This window comes from Macrobrachium rosenbergii, chromosome 36 (assembly GCF_040412425.1).
Source record: "Macrobrachium rosenbergii isolate ZJJX-2024 chromosome 36, ASM4041242v1, whole genome shotgun sequence".
Lineage (NCBI taxonomy): Eukaryota > Metazoa > Arthropoda > Malacostraca > Decapoda > Palaemonidae > Macrobrachium > Macrobrachium rosenbergii.
This window is the reverse complement of record NC_089776.1, coordinates 14,738,816-14,752,759: the sequence shown is the minus strand read 5'-3', so window position 1 is coordinate 14,752,759 and position 13,944 is coordinate 14,738,816. Positions and strand designations below refer to the sequence as shown.

General features: G+C 34.7%; 1 long non-coding RNA gene across 1 annotated transcript in view; it reads left to right on the top strand.

The window, feature by feature from the left end:
* Window positions 1-683: 683 nt before the first annotated feature.
* LOC136856662 (uncharacterized) overlaps window positions 684-13,944 on the top strand; it is a 32,890-nt gene continuing 19,629 nt past the window's right edge. The window contains exon 1 of the long non-coding RNA XR_010858445.1: window positions 684-1,491. This is a non-coding gene — a long non-coding RNA (uncharacterized lncRNA). The remainder of the gene's footprint in view (window positions 1,492-13,944) is intronic.

Genomic DNA, 13,944 nt, shown 5'->3' with positions numbered 1-13,944 from the left:
GTATATATATATATATATTATATATATATATATATATATATATATATATATATATATATATATAACTGATCAAAGTCGTTTTAAATGTTTCTTAAAAAGAATGTTAGTTTTATTTTCAGCTTTAGATAAGTGTAGTTTGGGGTGATTTTCTTGTTGCCAGTATCTATTAATTCAGCCAGGATATATGTGGGCATTGTAAGTATTCTTATAAGTTCTTACAAGTTCATCTTTTCTCCCTTAATATTCTGCTATAGTCGACTCAAGTTTAGAAAACACTGGCTACTCTAAGCCTTGTAGGATGGAGACACAAATTCCTATCTGAGTGCCAGGATGAGGATGGTAACTACCCTCTCTCCACGAAACAAATGGAAAATTTTGGTTTGTTAAAGTAACTAGTTTTCCTATAAATATTCAATTAATGCCGGCTGTGGCCTCCTTCTGTATATAATTTTACCATTGTATAATAATTATATTTTAGGGCGTCGAGAATTTTATTAATGAAATAGTGTTTATCGTGGCTAAAATGCCCCATTTCCTCCACTTTATGTGCGAGACTTCGTTGTTCCAAGCAAAAAAATATGCGATTACCTAAGGGATCTTACAGTGGGATTTTTAGCCATAGTTACCCATCTTATTTTCATCTACTCGTCGTTTTCTGTGATGAAACTTTTTACCCATTTTCTGCTCAGATTGAGTAAACAAATCGTGAGTGTACTAACCTCTTGGATCCTTGTGGTTTTTTCGATCTTTTAGTGAGTTCTTGACATTCGTTCGCATCGATAGTGCTACACAAAATCCCTTCGAGATCGGAGATGCAGAGGATTGATTCAGAGAACGCCACAAAAGTAGGAAAATTAGAACCAAGAGTTTTTACTGGTAACCTTATATCTTCCGCTGGGAGACAGCTGGTACCCCAAGTGTCTGACATTTCACCAGGCAAATTTCTGGGGTGTGGACAGTGATTATACAACTGTGAATATTGACAGCCTAATTCTAAACAGTTTTGCACTCTGGAAGATCAAGATGAAAATAATAGAAGGCATAATTCCTGAACATTAGAAGAAAGTAAAGAGCAGTGATTCAGCAGTGTAATGTTGCATGATGAAAAACCGAATAAAGTATTTGAGATGTTTCTGCTCCACTGCAAATGGTAAATACTTTTACAGCTCTGGAAGAACCAAATGAAAATAGTAAAGTTACAATGGATTAAAGAGCAGTTATTCAGCAGCATCTGGAGTGAAACTGCTCCATGACGAAGCACTGAATAAACTATTTGAGAAGTATTCTGTTCCATTTAAGAGGTACAAAGCCAAACGAAAACTCAAGACTTCTCTAGCATTCGGGAGTACAGTCCCACAAGTGAGGTTTGTGAGGTTGGGGAGTTGACTGACATTTCTCGCTGTAAATTTGAGCAAGAATAATCCAGTAAGACAAACCTGGTTTTAGTGCTGAGCCCCTGTTGAGGTAAAATATACCGTCAGAAGCCCCAAAGTAAGTAGTATTCTTTTAATTCTTACTAAATTTATATAGCTTGCTTTGTTTTACAGTGAATTCTTATATTTTCATAGCACATTTTAGCTTCATAGGTAAAATATTCCAATATTTCGGTGGTAGCGTTTGTGCTTTCAGCCATTGCATATAATATCATGTCAGGATGAAGGATGAGCCAGTTCTTCGTTTATTTCTCACTGCTATCATCATTTTATGTTATATTCTCAAGTATACGCTATAATGTATCATTTTGCAATACGTACAACGTTTGTATCAAATCCACGAATCATTTTGTTAAAATGAAGAGGAAGTAGTGTTTTCGAAACTGAAGAAAAAATCCTTGGAAATACAATATATCTAGAATGATAATCCTTGAATTTACGGTCATTTAAATCTTTGATGTCGTGCCACTTGTACAAACATAGGAGTTAGATCAATTAAAATCTTGTTTTTAACAAGTCATGAGAATCTCTGACCTTGAGTTGCATTCCAAGGTGAACTCACCCGTGCACAGTTCTCACACTTTAATTAAGGTAGAAATGGTAAAAAATGGCTAGTGTTTTCATGATTCAGAAAACTTGGAAGGTATGAATGTCTCTGTTTAGCGTTTCTCTTACGAGGCAGAAGTTAATTTTCAAGGAATGTAATTAAAATAATCGATATACCTTAAACATACCAATGTTGATTAGCAGTGTGAGTGTAAGCCATAGTAATGGTTACGCCTACTAATTCATGGAGAATAACTTGAACCAAGAGTTGAAATTGTATTTTGGTAATTATCATGATGTATTTCTTTATCCGACTGCGTTCATTTGTAATAATTTTAGCTTGTGAAATAATTACCGTAACGAGCCAACTGCTCAAGACAATTACATGATCAGCAAGAACGGAGCTAATTGCCTTGATTGCTTTCATAATTCATTACTTCCCGAGCCAGTCAGAACTGATTTAATTCGAAACCTAATTACACCAAAAAAAGCATGAACAGCTTTGATTAATCTGATCATTAATCAGTGAAGTGTAATGAAGAGCACCTGAACTGGATGAGCAGTGTAATGAAATTAGATTTGTAGGAAGATTCATTACCGACCTCAAAATATTATTTAGTAGACAGCAATACTAGTTTTTCTCTGACAAAAATGTGCACTACTGATGCTTCATTCATAATACGGGTAATCTGATCTACAGATTTAATGAGATTTTATTAAGGGACAATTGATATGCCTGTGAGATCATATTATACCTATATTATGTAGAGGGGTAATAACAGAATTACAAGCTTTGATATTAGTGCATTAATTTTTCACGTGATAACTTTGATGTTCTCTATTGAATTATCAACGAATATGCTGTAACAAGTATCTAAGGCAAAGGAAAGAGAGTTTACATTCGTAGAAGTTCCCATTAAGCTTGGCAACAGTGCATTATGCCATAAATGGAGGTGTTTTGGTCTTTGTACAAAATATCTGGGACCGGTGCTTTACAGACCATTTAAGCTGAAAAATATGAACCTGAGATTCTTGGGATTTGGAGCCCAAAATACAGGCTGTTCTGTGACAGCATCCGTACGCATTTCTCGCATGACTTGGCGAGGATAACAAAACCAATTACGTCAAGTCTTTACATCACGTAACCGATATCTACGCATTTCTTCTCTCACAAGAACGGTTGCTAAGCAAATAATTGGTCAAATTATCACTTTCCTTATCGCCTGTAGCATATACACTTGATCTAAACGTACGGTCGCAGAAAGTCTTTATTTTTTCAAGTTTTTAGGCTCTGATGAATCACATTGAGCACTACTTGCTTTTGAAAGGTGTCAGTTGTAATACTGGGTAATTTCAATTAATTTTCTTTTTTGTTTTTGTTTTAGACGGTGTTTATCTAATGCAATGCTTAACTTATCTTTCGATAAACAGACTATTGCTAAGAATCTCCTCAACTCCAGTTCGCTACATTTCTCCAGTAACGAACTGGATAAAGAAAGAAATAAAACAAAAGGTTAATTTATTTAATTGAAACAACGAACTCTTCACGTTCTTGACATTAGCGATCCATTTTGGGGGTAGTGCCGTCAGTGCAACTCATGCGGTGCACTGTAGGCATTACTTAAGGTTCTTTGCAGCGTCCCTTCGGCCCCTAGCTGCAACCCCTGTGATTTCTTTTACTGTACCTCCATTCATATTATCTATCTTCCATCTTGCTCTCCACCCTCTCCTAACAATTATTTCGTAGTGCAACTGTGAGGTTCCCCTCCTGTTATACCTTTCAAACCTACCTACTCTCAATTTCCTTTCCAGCGCTGAATGACCACGTAGGTCCCAGTGCTTGGCCTTTGGCCTAAACTCTGTATTCCATTCCATTCCCATTCCTTGAATCTATTTCATCTCTTCCTCACAAAGGCTTTTGGTCTGTCGCCCACATCTGCCGTGACCTTAAAATCCATGCCACTTTAACCCGTGACCTCTGAGGTATTTAGAATTTAGACGCTGGAATCTCTGTAACTCCAAAAAGCAGCAGTTGGTAGATGGGCTTAATATTAATTTTTATTCCGATTTTAAATGTTAGACTAAACTTCCCATTCTCTTGTTGAAAAGGGTCGGCTTCATTTTAATTAATTTCTGTCCTGCGAAGTAAATATGCGCTAACATATATTCCGTGTTAATTATTCGTCTTTGTGTCTGCGTAACGAGGCTGAAACGCTGAGGGTAAGGAAACCTTGATAATTGGAAGAGAGAGAGATAACAAGAAAGACGGTGAATTCTCTCACAAGCTCTTAAACGTATCCTCATTCCAGGCAGGGGGAAAAAGGCAGTGTCAGCATTAATCACTAATAAGTGTAGCGAGTTCGCGCTTGCGACCCTGAATTCTTGCATACATACATACATACATACATATACGAGAGACGGTGGCATGATATAAAATTAAATTCGTGCAAAAGTTTTGCGTTCTCATCTCTGTTATTACGTGGAATTTCTGAATGTGGAAATGTTTTTATCACAGAACAAGACTGAAAATTATTCTCGACAAGCTGAGTAGGACATGTTAGCCTAAATTTTATACGATAGTAAAAATATCATTTTAGGGTCTGCGTTTTGACCGTAACTCCCAACATATTTTTTTATATTCCCCGTTAAACTGTTTTTCTTAGGTAGTACGTTGAAACGAACGATATGTGCAGTTTTCTGGATAATGTAGAAGTTCTGTGATATCCAAAGCAAACTTCCCACGGGAACATACGGATGAAAAAAAAAAAACATTTAAAATCCCCAAACAGCCATTGGTTCCTTATCGAAGAATGTTACAGGAACTAATACTGTTGCGTCAGCCTTCCAGTAAATCTATCGTCTTTCTCATAATTTCATAATTTTCAGCAGAAATGGCCAAAGATAATTCAGACTAGAGTTGACATTGCATTGCTTAAGCGGTACCATTACTTGCAGTATGAATAGAGCAAATACCCTTATCAGTATCTTGTTCCTTTGAAAATAGTTCACCTCCTTCATAAGCTATGCTGAAAAGATGTAGATTTAGATTTGTACCTCTCATAATATCCTAATCAGATAGACTTGATGGATTGCAGGTTATGAGCCTAAATTCTCACGAAACTTTAAGACCCGGTGCACTGTTCTTATCTAATTGACTGCGCAAGGATTCAACTTTTCCTTTGGGTCAATAACAGCGAGGAAAAAAATTGTTCTTTGGTTACCTGTCAGTGAGAAGCGTCTTAAGATTTGGAAGGCACTGAGGTATTGTATTTAAACTTCATTTAAATCCTTTTACATTTCATTCAGTCAACGCAAACACACTTACGCTGTTTTATAACAACCGTTCATATAATAACTCTTTGTTAACAAAGTTATTCGAGAAGACATTCTGGAAAAAAAGCCTTCCCCTCTTTTCTCATGCAAAAAATGAAAACCAGTGTAAATTTTAGACTGAGTAACTCTGAAACTGAAAGAAGTTATTTAAAAGCCTAATTAAACTTCAGAATCCAACATCTGTGATACATTAATAACTTAATTTCATAATCTAGGAACTTTTTAAGAGTTGAATTCCATCATTTGCAAAATTATTTTAATCTGCTCTAAATGCAACCTATACGTTTCCACAAACACATTAGCTCACATTATGTATTTTCGGGGAAATAACCTTTTGTCTGTAAAATACCATTTGTTCTTTACTTCAGATCCATTTCCCAACAGTGTAGTTTTCAACCTCATCAGTTCTTTTTCGCAATTTTCCATTTTTATTTTTTCAGCTGCAATGAATAGATAATTCTCTTTGCCTGTTCTGACAGAAACAATCTGTAAGGGGTTAAATTTTTGCTTGTGGTTATAAACTATTTCGGTAACGGCTGGAAACATCGCAAATTTATAGACTGAAAATATTCCGGAATGTCAACAAGTCGGAAAGATGTATATTTCTTTGTGAAACCAAACCCAATGGATTATCATGAAGTGATATTTCCTAATATGTTAATTCATTTCTGAATCTAGATCTTGCCAGTGAAAAAGACCTCTCGTGGAATGTGAAAAGAAATGCAGAATTATAAAACGAAACTAAATAGGGCGTCGGGATTCGAGGAAGATGTATTTTCTCGAATATCATGAAAAATCCATAAATTGTAATCTGAAATGACTTGATTGTTTTTTGTTGAGCAAAAGGTATTTTAAACTAGTAGGGGCACATCCACGATTCAGCTGTAAAATTATAATTAGATCATTTAGCCTATATTTATTACAATCTTTTCCCTGGAAACAAACCCCTATTCTGGTATGTGGATTTTAATGATATGCTATGTTTGATCAATGATTTTAAAGGCTGATGTCAGGCAGGGCAGCCGATTTGGTCATTTAATAAACTGTAGGATTTTTCGTATTCTCAAGATGTATGTATATATATATATATATATATATATATATATATATATATATATATATATATATATATATATATATATATATATATATATATATATATATATATATATATATATATATATATATATATATATATATATATATATATATATATATATATATATATATATATATATATATATATATGTGTGTGTGTGTGTGTGTGTGTGTGTGTGTCTATGGGTTTGTCTATGTAAGTGTGTCTGTTATAGCTTGATACAATGAGTTGGGAAGGTTTCATACATGAATGAAACACGAATTTCGTCCTTCATTAAACCCCATTAGACCATGCATCCAGAAAAATAAAAAGTATTATGTAATTATATCAGATTTTTTCCCCTTTATTTTTCTCCTTCATTGGCAAAATCCGCTGGCCCACTTTTCCCCTCAAGGCTCCGAGAGACGCAGATACGCAGTTCACGCGTGACTTCATGCGAAAAATGGGCGTCTTTCCTGTCAAGAATTAATCTGATTATAAGCTTCACTGGTCCTTTAGGACGTGTTGGCAAAAGTCACCACTAGATGTCTCAGCTTTCATTGCAAGAAATGTCAGCTGGAGAAAAGGTGTTGAAGTAGCCTACTTCAGGAAAGTAAGGGATGGTTTGACTGACATTTGGACATTACATTCTGGGCTCTGCAACCCTATACCACTCGGGGATATCAGCGATGTCTGACGAGGAAGAATGAATTATAAGTCTTTTACTGCTGATACAAGTTAGTCCACAAACTTTGGTCTTCATAGAAGTTGTATTATATATTATATATATATGTGTGTATATATATATATATATATATATATATATATATATATATATATATATATATATATATATATATATAATTTAAAGTCACACCTCAGCGCTCCCAGATCGTTGACTACCACTACAATAAACTGTCGACCAAATGTCATTCGACCCATTATTCACTTTCGTTAAGTGCTTCAATACCTTTCTCCACCTGACATTTCCTGCCATGAAGGTAGAGACAACTGGTGGCGACTTTTGCCAACGCGTCCGAAAGTGTCAGTGAAGCTTTTTATTCATAGGAAAGACGCCCATTTTCCGCATGAAGTCACTCGTGAATTGCGCATGTGCGTCTCTCGGGACCTTGAGTGGAAAAGTGGGCCAGGAATTTTACCAATGACGGGGAAAAATATTAAAAAAAAAATAGGGAATAGTTATACGATCTGATGATGCCGTACGGAAGGGCGATATTCGTGTTTTTATTAATATGTTAAACCCTTCACAGCTCTTTGTAGACAAACTATAACATCCACATACATACATACGTACATATATGTGAGTGTGTGCGTTTGTGTGTGTGTGCGTATCAGGAATTTTAGTCGGTCAGTCTACGTGTGTGTGTATAAATGAATATGCTCACTTACGTCTGTGTGAATACATTTTGTCTTTATGTATGCTCAACCTGTAACCTACATAAAATTCAGAACTGACATTTTCCCCCGTACAAGACCTACGTGATGTCAAGTATAATATATGCATGAAGGTAGGCCTATGAATATTGCAAAGGAGACAGGGTGTTTCTGACTACTGATGCCGAATTTGCAATGAGCAATCCATTTCTTTCCTAAATAGAACGAGCAGGGAACTTCTATTTTTGTTCTATGTCAATTTCAGTTCCAAAAAAGCCTGTCAGTTCTAATCATTTCTATTATCTGTGAAAATTTTTTTTTCACTCTTATAAGTTTAGGTCATATTGATGTCTAGATATTCTGATCTTAAATAGTACCTTTCTTTAGTCTTGACCAACCTCTCTAACTATTACTTCTTAACGCAGTTGTGAGGTTTAAGCCATGTTACACTTTCAGGTCCTTTTAATTCATCTTCATTATTTTTTTATCTATATACCTTGCTGTCCAACCACTCCAACTCTCTCTTTTCACTGCCTGAAGCGCTGAATGGCCAAAAGTGCCCCAATGCTTTTGATTGACAGCCTTAATTTCATAAAATCAAGTTATCCCTTAATATTTTGGCTAAGTAGATATTCATTTTGTCTTGTGCAAAATGAATATATATGGACTTTACACCACGTATTTATATCTTTTGCATGTTTACTTATGGGTTATTTACAAGAGAAGCACTGTCAGGTTCTCATTCAGAAAACATTCTGCAGTACCAGCATGCCTGCCCCGGTTAGCATGAAAAGATAAAGAACTATACAGTGGCTTTTATCAGTGGATTCTTACGTTCAGTTTCCTTCCTTAGACAGCAAAAAGCATCTTTACTGTAACAGAATAGCAATATCATTTCATTGTATACAAATCCGTTCCAACTGTCTGAATCCATAAATTGCATGAATGCGCCATTACGAGTTCAAATATGTCCCCGAATAACAGTGAGTCTTTGATACTTCAAGCGCCTTCATGCGGCAGACTTCGGAATCTCGGAAAAATCAGCTGACTTCGTTACGAGTTCGTGATTTTTCCGGCAGACTTCTCAAAAGTAATCAATTGCCGTTCGTTCTAGCAAAGGCGAATAATTGCATTCTTCCCGGGGCTTTTATCTGTTTAATCTTCATATTCCCCGAGGAGATGTTGAAAGCTAAATTCCCAAACTTTTATGAGTTTTGAGAAAATGTATTGTTTCCTTGTCTTTCCCAGGAGCAACTAGATCCGTAGGCAGGACTTTTGCTGCTGGGGATTTCGTGTAATTTAGATGCAAATATAAATCTAATTCTAATCGTTCGTGTAGGTTGGAAGGGCTGCGGAATATCCAGAAAATATCAAAATAACGTTGTTAGATTTAATGTCTGGGAAACAATATTGACAGAGGGTATTATTCATCTAAACGAAGGAATATATTTTTTAAATACTTGTCCTTGTAGAATCATTAGTTTTATACTGAGAAAAAGTTTCTCTCTCTCTCTCTCTCTCTCTCTCTCTCTCTCTCTCTCTCTCTCTCTCTCTCTCTCTCTCTCTCTCGACGTCGGTGACCCTAATAGTTACGACGCCTCTAGATAAATGACAAACAATCAGTCATTCTCCCTAGGTGCTGTTGTAGGGGTTCTCTATGAAATTCAAGCAAGTTAATGATTTATATTCAAAGTTAGTTTGAAAATTAGTTGTCTTTTTCTAAGTAATTATTCATCCTCTTGCTTCAGTAAATAAAACTTGCATATAAATATATATATATATATATATATATATATATATATATATATATATATATATATATATATATATATGTGTGTGTGTGTATATATATATATATATATATATATATATATATATATATATAAAAGTGTGTATATATATATATATATATATATATATATATATATATATATATATATATATATATATATAAAATGTCATATATATATATAAAATTCAGCCAATACATTCCTTCGTTTGAAGACAGCCAGGTAGATGTGTTTGTGGCATTCAGTAATATTTGGTGCATTATGAATACCAAGAGTCAGGGAACACAGAGTTAATTATTCATTTATTTAACTTTTTTATAGAAGAATCAGTAGGCCTATGCTAGCCCTTGAATGTACGACAAATTTGAAATTTAATTTCCCAAATCAAAGAAATGAGAATTGATGGTCAATAAGAATTAGGATCGGCAGACTGGCCAGTTCAGTAAAACACGGAAATGTCGATAAAACAGGTATTTAGGAAGTAATAAGAAGTAAATGTGGAGGAATAAGGACAAAAATGAAAAAATAAAGATAAGAGAAATCGTTCAAAATCAGATATACGGAAAAGATAAGCAGAACAAACATAAGAAGAGAGGAGACAAAATATCATAACAGAAAATTGCAACAGATATGGATTTGAAAAAAGATGAATTGATTACTGGGACACAACGTGAATAAAAAAAAGCGAGATAAAGTTAGAATAAAAGGAGACAAACTGACAAAAAAAAAAGACTTCAAAGAAAGTGAAAACACACGATATAGCTATGGGATGAAAAAAGACGAAGGGAGAGGAGGGAGGGAGGGAGAAAAGGTCGAGAAAAGGTTGAAAAATGGATTGAAATGGACAGAACAGAACAGCGTGCTAGTGGGTGACAGGTGACAAGTAAAAACAATTTGCTATCTCCACAAGTCTCGCCAGTCACTCCTCCATGGTGCATTAGTATTTGAAATCGTGGATTGGCATTCCATTTTGTTTGTGTTAACTTACATTTTTATATCCTGTAGTATTTAAATGATATTCATATTCCAAAATATTCCGAAATTCCTTCAGTTCCACAATACATCCTCCCAGCAGGGGGCTAATGCCGTCAACGCACCTCATGCGGTGCACTGTAATCATCATTACTTAAGGTTCTTTACAGCATCTCAGGGCCCTAGCTACAACCCCTTTCATCCCTTTTACTGTACCTCCGATCATATTCCCTTTCTTTCATCTTACTTTCCACTCTCTTCATAGTGCAACTGCGAGGTTTTCCTCCTGTTACAACTTTCAAACCTTTTTATTCCTCTCAATTTCCTTTTTAGAGCTGAATGACCTCGTAGTTCCCAGAGCTTGGCCTCTGTCCTAACTTTTATATTCCAGTTTTAATTCCAACAACTTTAACGTTGTTCTATTCTGTGCTTATCTGTGAGCGTCTGTTAACAGTCGGAATTACCAAGAATATTCCCGAAATTGGTTCGAAATGGCGTTTTTATCATCGGAATAATTGCTGGGCCACTTTGAATCAAAGTTGAAAGTTATCAAAAGATTAAATTGCTTCCTCGGACTTCCAGACTTTTACTAATGTCTGATATTAGCCTTCGCAACCATTCCTAGGGCATCACGACTATAATGACGTCATCACTCATCTGTGACGTCACTCTTGACGCAGGGATAAGGCGTGACGTAGCAGTGACGTGTTGGGACGAAGGGGAAAAGATCACGTTTACGTTTGTGTGACGTAAGCATGACGCCGAGAAAGGAAATCAATCGCTGTAGAGTCGTGATCGTAGATGCTTGCGTGTGATGCAAGCATTATAACTTCGAATTTCAAGGTTTTTTTTTTAATTACTTTCTTACGAATAGTTATTTTATATAAGCCTGAAGGGCCCGTAAAACAAATTTATTATGTGTAGCCCTTTCTCCTTCGGGAAAATAGAATATTTTGTTGTTATTTGTCATATTTTGCCTGGTAAACTCAGATGCTTGAAATCATATTTGCCACATTTTCATTGCTTGTCAATTTCTCTTTGACAACAGTGCAACGGCAGAAGGTCTCTACTGAAAATGAAATTAATCTCTGCTCGATTTTCCTTTTTAAACCTTAGGATTATATCAACAAAATCGAGTTAATAAATAAATCCTCTTTAGTATATTTCAGATATTTTCTCTTTTTGGTATGAGCTTCAGATAACCTGGTGTGTGATATGTGTGATACTGAGAGCGAAAATATAATGGTTTTACCGGGCCAGTTGCTCCAAGTAGATTAACCACCGGTCTGTCGTGTGGCTGAAATCGGATTAAGGTTGAAAGTTGCTAAAAATATATTAAAAACACAGGTTGCATTTGCAATATTTTATTGTGAGGATACGGCTTCATAAATAGTTTGAATTTGTGCGAAACTAAGCTGCATTGCGTTCCTTCTTTTGAATAATTGGTGTTTGCTTTTTTTAATTCTTTTAATCAATCACCACAAATGGTTCTGGGTTTCTCCATTAATAAATCGACACATTTTTCATTCATACAGTTTGTCGATTAAACAGCCTGATAAATTACCTATCGTGATTTAACTGGCGCCCATGTGACCCCAGTTTTGCTTAAGTTTTAAACTAGAAGGGAGAACCACATTGATGATTTGACGTGTCAAAAAGAAGATCACTAACCTATGATTTTTGCTAATATTTGATATTTTATCATTTTTTGACGTTTTATCCCTTTACGAATTACCTCAGTATTGGAATTTGAATGTAAAATAAAGACCAAAGGCCAATCGCTGAGACCTATGAGGTCAGCGCTGAAAGGGAAATTGAGAGTAAAGAAACAGTTGTTTAGGAGAGGTTGGAAAGTAAGATGGAAGAAAGATAGTATGGATGGAGGTACAGTAAAAGGAATGAAAGTGGTTGCAGTAGGGGCCGAAGGGACGCCGCTAAGAGAAACCTAAAGCCATTCTTGGTGATATATAAACGAATGAAAAAAATAAACACCGCTTAGCCAAAGGAAAGAATGCAATACTGCTTAGTTGCACATAAATTCAAACTATTTATTAAGCCTACAGTGTACCGCGTGAGGTGCACTGATGGCGCTACCTTCCTACGGGCATTGCTTTAGTATAATAAGGGTACCTTCAGATTTCGTCGTCAGCAAAGCGAATGACTTGAGCGTTCATTGCTCTTAATACGAAATATTATCTAATGCAACACAGAAGCAACATAGATATTTAATTTGAAGTATATGGTCGTGTTTTCTGAATTTACTCTCTCTTGTCAAAGTTAACAGCAATTTTTCCTACAAGTTAAATACCGACTGTTCTAACATCCATTCTGTTGTATTCAGCGAAGAGAATCCCCCGTATCATTTAGCCACTGAGTCTACAATTTAAAACCTTGAATGCATTATTTCACGTCAAAGTCAGCAGGTATCACCATAACCACTCCACTTTCAACATGTGGAGAAAGCAGGAGAAAGGTTTTGCATATAAAAAATTATATCAATGTCATAAAAACGTAAAAATGAGAGAAAATAAGATAATAAACTAGTACGTCATTTATCTACGGTAATGACGGAAGCCTTTGTGTATGGAACTTTTTAACGCGTTTATTTGGAAGGATTAAGGTCAGTCATCGTTAATAGAGCCACACGTGGTCTCTTTCATTAGTTTAATTATCGGAGCTTTTCATCCAGGCTTCGTAGTTAATGACTGAACTCGTTAAAAGGAGATTTTGAAGTCGGTGAGAACTTTTGATTCTGAGCCCGTGTACCTTCGTAGGCAATGGTTGATGTTTTTCTTGTCATGCTACCAAGGTGGCATACACACATGTATGCCACACATACACACACACACACACATATATATATATATATATACATATATATACAGTATATGTTTATATATATGTATAATATATATATATACTGTATATAAATATATATGTATAAGTATATATATATATATATATATATATATATATATATATATATATATATATATATATATATATATATATATATATATTATTTATATACTTTGTGCCCTGAAGATGTGTTAAAATACACGAAAGCACTTGGCACTCTGTCGTTTCAATTTGAACTTTCCCAGTGGCTTCAGCTAATATATATACATATATATATATATATATATATATATATATATATATATATATATATATATATATATATATATTTTTTTTTTTTTATTTATTTATTTATTTATTTATTTATTTATTTATTTATTTATTTATTTATTTATTTATTTATTTATTTATTTATTTATTTATTTATTTATTTATTTATTTATGTGTAGCATTAGTAACAAATGTATCTCTTGTTGTGTACAATCTTATTTCTTATGGATGTTTCACGAACTCCAGATGCCTTGGGTTTTTATACCTT